Source organism: Marmota flaviventris, chromosome 6 (assembly GCF_047511675.1).
Source record: "Marmota flaviventris isolate mMarFla1 chromosome 6, mMarFla1.hap1, whole genome shotgun sequence".
In the NCBI taxonomy this organism is placed as follows: Eukaryota; Metazoa; Chordata; class Mammalia; order Rodentia; family Sciuridae; genus Marmota; species Marmota flaviventris.
The window spans coordinates 52,830,712-52,840,975 of NC_092503.1; the positions used below are offsets into that span (position 1 = coordinate 52,830,712).

Consider the following 10,264-nt stretch of genomic DNA (forward strand, 5'->3'; position numbering starts at 1 on the left):
TACCATTGAGCTACATTTCCAGTTCTCCGAACTGTTATTTCTTCTTTCCACATTTTTTTATTGGTGTGTTATAGTTGCACATAATGACGGGATTATGGGATTTGTTGTTACATGTTCTACATGTACACAATATAATAAAATGCAGAAGTGTTATTTCTTCTTTAATAATTTTAGTTGTAGATGAACACGGTACCTTTATCTATTTATTTTATTATTATTATTATTATTATTATTATTATTTTTATGTGGTGCTAAGAATTGAACCCGGTGCCTCACACATGCTTGGCAAGTGCTCTACCACTGTATTATTATTTTATTATTATTTTTTTTCTTTTTCTTTTTGGTACTGGGGATTGAACCCAGGGATGCTTAACCACTGAGCTACATCCTCAGCCCTTTTTATTTATTTTTTATTTTTTACAATTTTTAAAATATATTTTTTAGTTGTTGATGGACATTTATTTCTTTATTTATATGTGGTGCTGAGAATCGAACCCAGTGCTCACACATGCTAGGAAAGTGCTCTACCACTGAGCCACAACCCCAGCCCCAGCCCTTTTTATTTTTTATTTTGAGATGGTGTCTTGCTAAATTACTCAGGGCTTTGCCAAGTGGCTGTGGCTGGCTTTGTATTTGAGATTCTCCTGTTTCAGCCTCCCCTGTTGTTGGGATTACAGGTGTGTGCCACCACAACCAGCAAGCCTGATTATTTTAAACTGAGAACTCTATACCTGTAGTAGGCAGTATCTATAGTTCTTTCTAGGCATTGTGATAAGCTCAATATATAATGTTTTACAGGAAGGTTTTCAAGTTGTCACAGCAAGTGATCACTACAGGTTTCAAAAATCAGAAGTAAAGTGTGATTGTTCAAAAATTTTTTTCTCCTTTTTGGAATATAAGGGATTGAACCTAGGTCCTAATGCACACTAGGCAAGGATTCTACCACTGAGCTACATCCCAGCCTAATTGTTGTTGCTGTTGTTGTTGTTTTTAATCATACAGGTTAAAGAATTGTTTAAGTTCTATTTCTGACTCATTTTTTTAATGCTGTTCTTGTTTGAGAAAGATAATAACTGAGATAACTGGAGCAATAAACTTTCACCATCAATATGTTATCTCTCTTAGAGAGAACCCTTATGTGGAACTGAAGAACAAAAGCTATCCTGGCAACTGGTGACCAGCTTTAGTTGATCACTCAAAGCTCCTACTCATTCTGGAATCCAGACACCTTGGCTTCTTGGTAACTGTGGACCAAGAAGCCTTAGCATCCCAGTTTTTAATAGATTCAAATATACTTGCCACATACACATGAAAAATCCTATCTTCTTTTAGAATGATGATTTGACCTTTCTTCCTCCAGATCCTTAACCTCCAACTTAAAAATAAAGATTGAGAAAGTACTACTTAGAAGGTCTAATTAAACCTATCTGGTACCTGAGAACTTGATATGCTAGATCTTTTATCTCTATCTACATTTCTTTGTTGGAGAATCTGCCCTACCCAGAGTCCATGGAAGGGACAGCCCTAATACTTTTTAAACCTTGTTTTCCTAGCCACAGCTGACAGGACCAGATCAGAACATCCAATCCAATCATATTCTTTTGCTTGACAATTTGAACTCAGAGACTTAGATCCCTTCAAAGGAGCTTAGTCTAGGTCATAGTACTGTCATGTGTAAGTAATTAAAACAAAAAATTTTTAAAAAGGAGCTGAAATAAAATGCAATGGAACTAGGAATTTATACATTTCAACATAAACTCAATTAATGAATTTTATTCTACAGAATATAAGAATTACAAAAATGTGAAGAAGAGGAGATTAATGTTAACATTGTTATCAGTGGTAAAGTAGATGTCTTTTTTTTTTAAATGGGCGTATGTAAGATGATTATGAACCCTTTGGTATCATGTCATACTACAACGTACACATTTTTAAAGCAGCTTCTTTTTAAAATGACTTTCAATTCAATTCTGACATAAAAAACATACATTGATTTATGTCAGTCACACTGTTTACCATTAAATACTTATGAAAAAAAAGTAGATAAAAATGCAGATCATTTTGGATGAAAGCAAGTAAGTTGTTTCTGTCTTGGGTAACTAAAAATTAGAGTATTTTATGAGTTTAATTATATACAGCTATTTAATTCTTATCTACTTCGAATAATGAAGTCATAACATTGTTTACTTAGTTTCACACCCAGAGTGAAAACTTTTTCCATTCACTGTGATATTTCTATAGCCTATTTCATGTTTAATCTTACTTTTACTCGGCCTTAGAAAGAATATAAGCATTTCCTAAGAAAAATAATATTTAAGGAGGTCATCAATTTATCTAAGTACTACTTTAATAGTCAATAGATTTTTTTTGTTTATTTTCTTTTTCTCCTCTTCCTATTTTGTTTTTTCTTCAGTGCTGCAGGTAGATCCCCAGACTTCGATTATACTCTGGAAGCACTGTACTACTGAGCTAACTCACAATACTCCTATAGACATTGTATTTTTTATTCTTTGGTACCAGGGATTGAACCCAGAGATGCTTAACCACTGAGCCATATCCCCACTCTTTTTTACCTTTTTATTTTGAGAGAGATTCTCGTTAAGTTGCTTAGAGCCTAGCTAAATTGCTGAGGCTGGCTTTGAATTTGTGATCCTCCTACCTCAGCTGCTGGGATTAGAGGCATGCACCACTATTCCTGGCTTCCAATAGACATTTTAAAGCTAATCTTCTTTTCTTTTTATTTTATTTGTTTATTTTTATGTGTTACTAAGGATGGAACCCGGTGCCTCACACATGGTAGGCAAGTGCTCTGCCACTGAGCCCCAGCCCTCATTTTTCTTTTTTAAAGAAAGCAATTATATCAATGAAGTGGCAGTAACCTAGCTTAACTTTGTTTAAAAAGGCCCTGGTATTGATGTATTTACTTTATTCATTTAGAATTATAATTATACCCAAGGAGTTGTATAGAAAGGAGTGATTCCTTTCTCCTTCAACTCACCTATTTTCCTGTTCATGCACCTTTCTGATCTACATAAAAGTTAGTTGTAACTCATTTAAGTTTAGGCTTCCAGTGTGAAGAAGTGAACTGCTTAACTTGACAGAGCTGAAAGCTGGAGTGTGAGATGGGGAGTTGTCAATGTTTCCCAGCAGCAGTGTCTTTAGCAACTAAGGTGTGGCATCACCAATGGTAAAGGACACTATTCCAGTCAAACATGTTTCTGTTCTGTATCTTCCACTGTACAGTGAACTCTCAAAAGTTCTAATCCCTAAATAAAGAAAAGAAGCTCAGCGGCAGAGTGCATGCCTAGCACTCTGGGTTCCATCCTCAGCACTATATAAAAATAAATAAAATAAAGGTACTGTGTCCAACTACAACTAATATATATATATATATATATATATATATATATATATATATATATATATATATATTTTTTTTTTTTTTTTTAAAGAAAGAAAAAAAAAAACACAAAACACCGTCTAAAACCAGAAGTCATCTAGCCTCTGAAAATTCCTGGACATAAAGTATCAGTCACTGGAATTTTCCTTCACCCTTATCAAGTTCCATGTTTAGAGTAGGTCTCTCCACAGGAACTGAGAAGAGTGGGAGGGGAAATGTTTCTAAGTGATTTGGGAGACTGTGGTGTGACTGTCTAATGACAAGATATTGAGCATTGTGCTTATTCACAGTCATTCCACAATAAAATGGAAGAGCTGCAATACTATACAGACAAATGTGGGATTGCATTCACTGTCGGATGCACTGAGGGACAGAACAGAAAATTCCCATTTTCAATTGTTAGTTCCAAAAGGTCAGGTAGTTTAAAAAAGATATGGTTACTTATCCTCTGAACTTTGCTAGTCTTCCCCATCTACCAGAATATGCTTAGGTTTAGATATGATCTTTATTTTATTAATGAATTAATGGCTTAATTCGTGTTTAATTAACTAATTAAGCCATTCATTCATTGAACAAACTTTTTTTTTTTCTTTTTACAGCATTTGGAATGGAACCCAGGGCTTCACACAAGCACTCTATTACTGAGTCACCTTCCGAATACCTGAACAGGTATTTATTGATTACTTAAAATGCACTGGTAAGTACATTTATTTAATTTTCGGTGGACACAATTAAATTAAAATTGAGAAGCTGGGGCTGGGGTTGTAGTTCAGTGGAAAAGCATATGGCTAGCTATGACAGGCTCTGGGTTCAATCTTCTGCACCACAATAAATAAATAACAAAATTGAGATACGTTGATATGAAGTTGCCATAAAAAGTTTGTTTAAAAGTGAAAAAAACTTACAGATAAAAATCATCATCAGTTCTTTAAATAATTTTGTATTAATTCATCTTATTTTTAAGATAAGGCTAGAGAATATGTCTTTTTTTTTTTTTAAGAGAGAGTGAGCGAGGGGAGAGAGAATTTTTTTTAAATATTTTCGGCGGACACAACATCTTTGTATGTGGTGCTGAGGATCGAACCGAGTCGCTCTCTTGGCAGATGAGCGCGCTACCGCTTAAGCCACATCCCCAGCCCCTGAGAATATGTCTTTATGTGACTATGGGTTCTAAGACAGATGTTTCCCAATTGTTGAGGGAGAACAAATAGCTGTATAATATGTATTGAAAATTCATTATGTAGAAGAGCTTGCTAGAGTTCCATTTTAAACAAGAAGCTCTTGGCTTTTCTTTAAACAATCCAATTTATATACATTTTAATGTGTGGGTGTGATGCTGGGGATCAAACCTAGGGCTTTATACATGCTAGACAAATGCTATATCCCTACCGCCACAATAAACAAACAGAGTTTGGCCTTATATTTACTGGGAGTAAAATCCACCCATATCTGCAATGTATTACTCACAGAGAAGTGCTTAAAAATAGCAAACAAAACCTTATTCTCTTAGAGCATTTAGAAATAGAAATAAAATAGTGTGTTGGGTAGATACCTCAGTGGTAGAGTGGGTGCCTAGCCTGCATGAGGCCCTGGGTTTCATTTCCAGCACCACAATAAAGTACAATAGCTAAAATTATATGCTTATTATTATTTTTTTAAAGAGAGAGAAAGAGAATTTATTTATTTATTTAATTTTCGGTGGACACAACATCTTTATTTTTAAGTGGTGCTGAGGATCAAACCCGGTGCCCCACGCATGCCAGGCCAGCGCGCTACCGCTTGAGCCACATCCCCAGTCCAATTTTTATACTATACTACTTTTTAAGGGCAAATGTAAATGCATGAATTCATCTATGAGAATATAAAAGCAAATTTGTTTCTTTTTGGGAGGGTACTGGGGACTGAACTAAGGGGCACTCAACCACTGAGCCACATCCCCAGTCCTATTTTGTATTTGATTTAGAGACACGTTCTCACTGAGTTGCTTAGTGCGTCACCATTGCTGAGGCTGGCTTTGAACTCCCAATCCTCCTGCCTCAGCCTCCCAAGCTGCTGGGATTACAGGTTTGCCCCACCCCGTCCACCTTGTTTCCACTTCTGTAACTCTTTTTCAATCTGTTCCAGTCTGGCTTCTCCAACTCCTCATCCTCCTTCCCCCACAGTGAAATTTTTTTGTCTCAGGATCCCTGGCAATTCCCACGGAATTATAGGTGTGCCCCACTGGTGCAAATTTGCCCAGCTGCAAATTTGTTTCTTTTTTCTTTTTACTTGTTCTTTCTTTCATTGTTTTCCTGTTTGTTTCTTTTTCATTTTTTTTTTTTTTCTGCAGTGCTGGGGACCAAACCTGCACGCTAAGCCAGTACTCTACCACTGAGCTACATCCTCAGCTCTCTTTGTTTTAAAATTGATGACATTAAATTAAACTTCAGTCTACATTTTTTTTTTTAAATGTGTCCTCCAAAGTTAATGTGTAGGAAACTTGATTCTCAGTGTGGTGATAGTAGAAAGTGAGACCTAGGTGGGGTGCTATTCTAGGTCGTGGGAGCATCACCCTCATGAATGGATTAATGTTATTACTGTGGGAGTGGGTTCCTTATGAAAGCACAAGTTTAGCCCTCTTTTTTTGGTTCACTCTCTTCTCTCTCTCTCTCTCTCTCTCTCTCTCTCTCTCTCTCTCTTTTCTTTTCTTTGTCCTTTCACCATGGGATGATGTAGCAATAAGGCCCTTGCCAGATGCTAGCCCCTCAATCTTGGACTTCCCAGCTTCTGGAATCATGAGCCAATAAATTTCTGTTAAAGTACCAAGTCCATGGTATTCTGTTACAGAAGCACAAAATGGACTAAGATAGAAAATTGGGACCGGGATTAGGGTTTTGTTAAAAATTAGCAGAAAAATGTGGAGGTGTCTTTGGAACTGAGTAACAGGTAGAAATTGAAAGAGCGGGTAGGAAAAGTCCTATATTGTGTTAAGGGTGATTCTGGCTGAGAAGAAGAGAGGAATTGTAGGAAAGTCTGAAATTTCATAGGGATTACTTAAGTGGTTATGATCAGAATGTTAGTATAAATATGGATGGTAAAGGCAACTTTTTTCTCCTGGAGTCAGGATCTTGCTCTGTTGGCCATGCTGGGTTCAAACTCTTGATTCTCCTACCTCAGCCAACTGAGTAGTTGGTATGAGCCATTGCACCTGGCTCTAATAAAAGCAATTCTGATAAGGTCTCAGACAGAAAGGAGGGACAAGGTATTGGGAACTGGAATAAAGGCCCTCCTTTTTACAAGTGGTAATGAGTTTGCCTGAAAATGTGCATGCCTGATGGCTTTATGGAATGCAGAATTAAAGATCAAAGGACTAGTATATCTGGGGAAGAAATTTCTAACCAAATATTGAAAGAGCTATGCAGTTTCTTTTAACTGCATAGAATAAAATAAGAGAAAATTTATGTTAAAATGGAAATTGTAATTAAAAAGGAAAAATAATTTAGGGATTTGAAAGATTCTTAAGTTTTTAGAAAATGAAGGAACATTTTTAGGAGTGAAAACCAAGCTTGTGTCCAAGTGATAAGGAGATGATAAGATTAGTATGGCCAGAAGAAAAACAGGTGGCATTCATCAAGACAATGGGTAAATGACCCCAAAGGCATTTCAGAATCCCCCACCCCCACCCCCCACCCAGAGACAGGAATTTTACAATGTTGCCAGGCTGGTCCCAAACTCTTGGATTCAAGTGATCTTCCTACCATAACTCTCAAGTAGTTGGGACTATAGTTGTGTGTCACCATGCCTGGCTCATTTCCAAGGCCTTTGAGGCTGCCTCTCCCACTCACAAGCCCAGTGAGCTAGGGAGGCAGAATGGTTTCTGTATGACTAGACAGAGCATCCTCCATGAATTTGTGGCCCAAGACTGTAGAGCTCTGCTGCCTAAATTCCAGCCCAGTGCTCCCTTGCTGACCAAGCTATGGCTTAAGCAGGCTGGATATGGCTTGGGCTGCTGGTCTGGAGAGCAAATGCAATAACCCTAGGAAGTGACCATGTGGTGATAATTCTACAAATACATAAAGTTTGTAACCTGTGGGGGCAAAGATACCTCCACCTTGATTTCAAAGGCTAAATCAGATGCCTGGGACCTTGGGCAGAAAGAAGCCTGTCATAGGGTTGGAACCACTGCATTGAGTCCCCACTAGGGCAATGCCTAGTGTTGAATTAGGAATGGGACTGCCCTATGGGACTCCAAAACTATAGAGCAGCTAGAGTGCATCACCAGCCTGGGAGAGCTAGACCACGAAACTTCAAACCATGAGACTGACCCAGGAGACCTGTTTTGTGGGCTGAACTCCACATAAAAGGCCTTGAGTTCCCCACCCTTACTCCACTTTGCCCCAAATGCACATGGAGTTCTAGAAGATTATCCTCAATCCTTAGGATTTAGTATTCTTTGCCCTGGGAGTTTTGGCCTTGCCTGGAATGTATGACTCTTTTCTTTTTTCCTTTTTCTCCCTTTTGGAATGAAAATGTCCATCCTATGCCTGTCTCGCCCTTGGACTTTGGAACTAGATAACTTGTTTAATTTCACAGGCTCACATTTGAAGGTGAATTAATCATGTTACAACCACCCCTAATTTATTATTTTTTCCATATTTGATTTAGATGAGGCTCTGGACTTTGGACTTATGAGTTGGTGTTGGAAAGAGTTAAGACTCTGCGGCTATTGAAATGGAGTGATGCATTTTGCATGTGAGAAGAACTTGAAGGAGCAGAATGCTATTGTTTGAATGCGTCAATTCAATTTTATATACACTTTATCCCCAAAACAAAATATGCCAATGATTTTAATAAGTCAACAAACTGTATTCCTCCCTGCTTTTAATATAATGAATTTGAAGTCAGTTAAACAGCAAATGTCTACTGTGAAATGGGAAATGTTTCTTTTTAAGTGAAGGAAACTTTAGCTCCCTCCCAATCCCAATCCCCTTTCCTAGGCCTCCCAGCAAAGGCAAGTCATCTGATTAGCCAGTTGCGGGAGGAAATGGGGTTCCTATATTCAGCTCACTGCCTCTTCTGGAGAGCTGGCAGCCTCAAGAAGAGTGTCAGAGCACTGCCTTTGAGGAAAGGGGCCCTATCTCTTCACAGGAAGTTTGCGGTTTTCCAGTCTTGCCTGTGACAAGATGGGCAAATCTGCCTTCTTTTGGAGTTCAGAATTAGGAAGCTCACAGTCCTACAGATGTATGCCATATTTTCTAAAAATGGTTTTTGTAATGAACAAAGAAGATCTTTTCTAATTCTTCAAATACTCACTTTTTTGTATTTTTCTCTTAATTACTTCAGAATCAGGTGCAGAAGGAGAAGATTTATTGGGAGGGTCCCTCAAATATGAGCATGTGTGTGATTAATATTCTTAAACAGTATATTAAAATGAACTAACTTTTTTTTTGTGTGTGTGGTGCTGGGGATTGAACCCAGGGCCTTGTGCATGCGAGGCAAGCACTCTACCAACTGAGCCATGTCCCCAGCCCAACACTTTTAATAATACTTTAAAAACATTCTATATTTAAGTAAGCTCTTTGTCACAAACCATATTTAAACAGTAAAACGAATTTTTGAATTTGTAAAGGAATGAGGCAATTACATGTTTCTGTGAAAGAGACAATCAAAAATGTTGAAAAACAAGCCAGGCAGGACAGCGCATGCCTATAATCCCAGCAGCTCAGAAGGCTGAGGTAGGAGGATCACACGTTCAAAGCTAGCCTCAGCAATTCAGCGAGGCCCTAAGCAACTCAGTGAGACCTTGCCTCTAAATAAAATATAAAAAAGGGCTGGGGATGTGACTCAGTGGTTAAGCGCCCCTAGGTTTAATCCCAGGTTAAAAAAAAAAAAGTTGGAAATCATAATTTTTTAAAATATTTTTTCCCCTTTCTTTTTTATTTTTTTGATAGAGCTAGAAATCAAAATTAAAGTACAACTTCTCCTGAATGTGTATAGCTTTTGAATCATTGTAAAGATGAAATATAAGTTCACCCACTAGAAATAGGGAACTCTCTTATCTTTCTCCCTATATATGTATTTATGGTTTTCTTTCTCTGGTAGAACCCTGACTGCTATACATGCCATGGATTCAGAGTTAACTAAACAATTTGTTGAACCATTGCAAAATGAAAATGTGAGGACATTTTTTCAAAAAGTGGGAAATAGTGCCATTAAGGATACTAAAACAAATCTTTTTCCTTTAAAACTATTTTATTATTTATAAAATGTAATAGGGTTAATAATGCTACATAGGAATAATATAAACTAATTACAAAAACATTTTGGTGCCTGGGGGTAGGAAACATGGTGGGATGAGATGGACATCATTACCCTAGTTACATGTATGAAGACACAAATGGTATGACTCTACTTTGTGTACAACCAGAGAAATGAAAAATTGTGTCCCATTTGTATATTCTGAATTGAAATGCATTCTGCTATCATGTATAACACATTGAAACAAATACATAAATTAATAAAACATTTTGGTGTCATAGTTTTGCATAAAAATAAATAATACTATATTAATGTGATACTTGGATCATAAGGTTTTTGACTTGCTTTTCTGCAAATTCATTCATTAGGTCACCAAAGTCTATACTTTCAGCAACATCATTTTCAATCAGTGTAATTGAAAGCAACCTCAGTTCCTGGCAAATGCAAGAATACAAATACTTTTTGATAATTTTTAATTTTAAAAATGATCTGTTTGGAATCCCAGCCTCAGCAACTTAGTGAGGTGCTAAGCAACTCAGTGAGACCCTGTATCTAAAATAAAATATAAAATAGGGCTGGGGATGTGGCTCAGTGGTTGAGTGGCCCTGAGCTCAATCCCCATGCCAA

At 37.2% G+C, this 10,264-nt stretch overlaps 1 long non-coding RNA gene across 1 annotated transcript; it reads left to right on the top strand.

The window, feature by feature from the left end:
• The first annotated feature begins 3,695 nt into the window (after positions 1-3,695).
• On the top strand, positions 3,696-9,917 carry LOC114086833 (uncharacterized). Its single transcript, XR_003581696.2, has 3 exons — positions 3,696-3,812; positions 4,000-4,097; positions 8,045-9,917. It is a non-coding gene; the product is annotated as an uncharacterized lncRNA (long non-coding RNA).
• Positions 9,918-10,264: the final 347 nt, after the last annotated feature.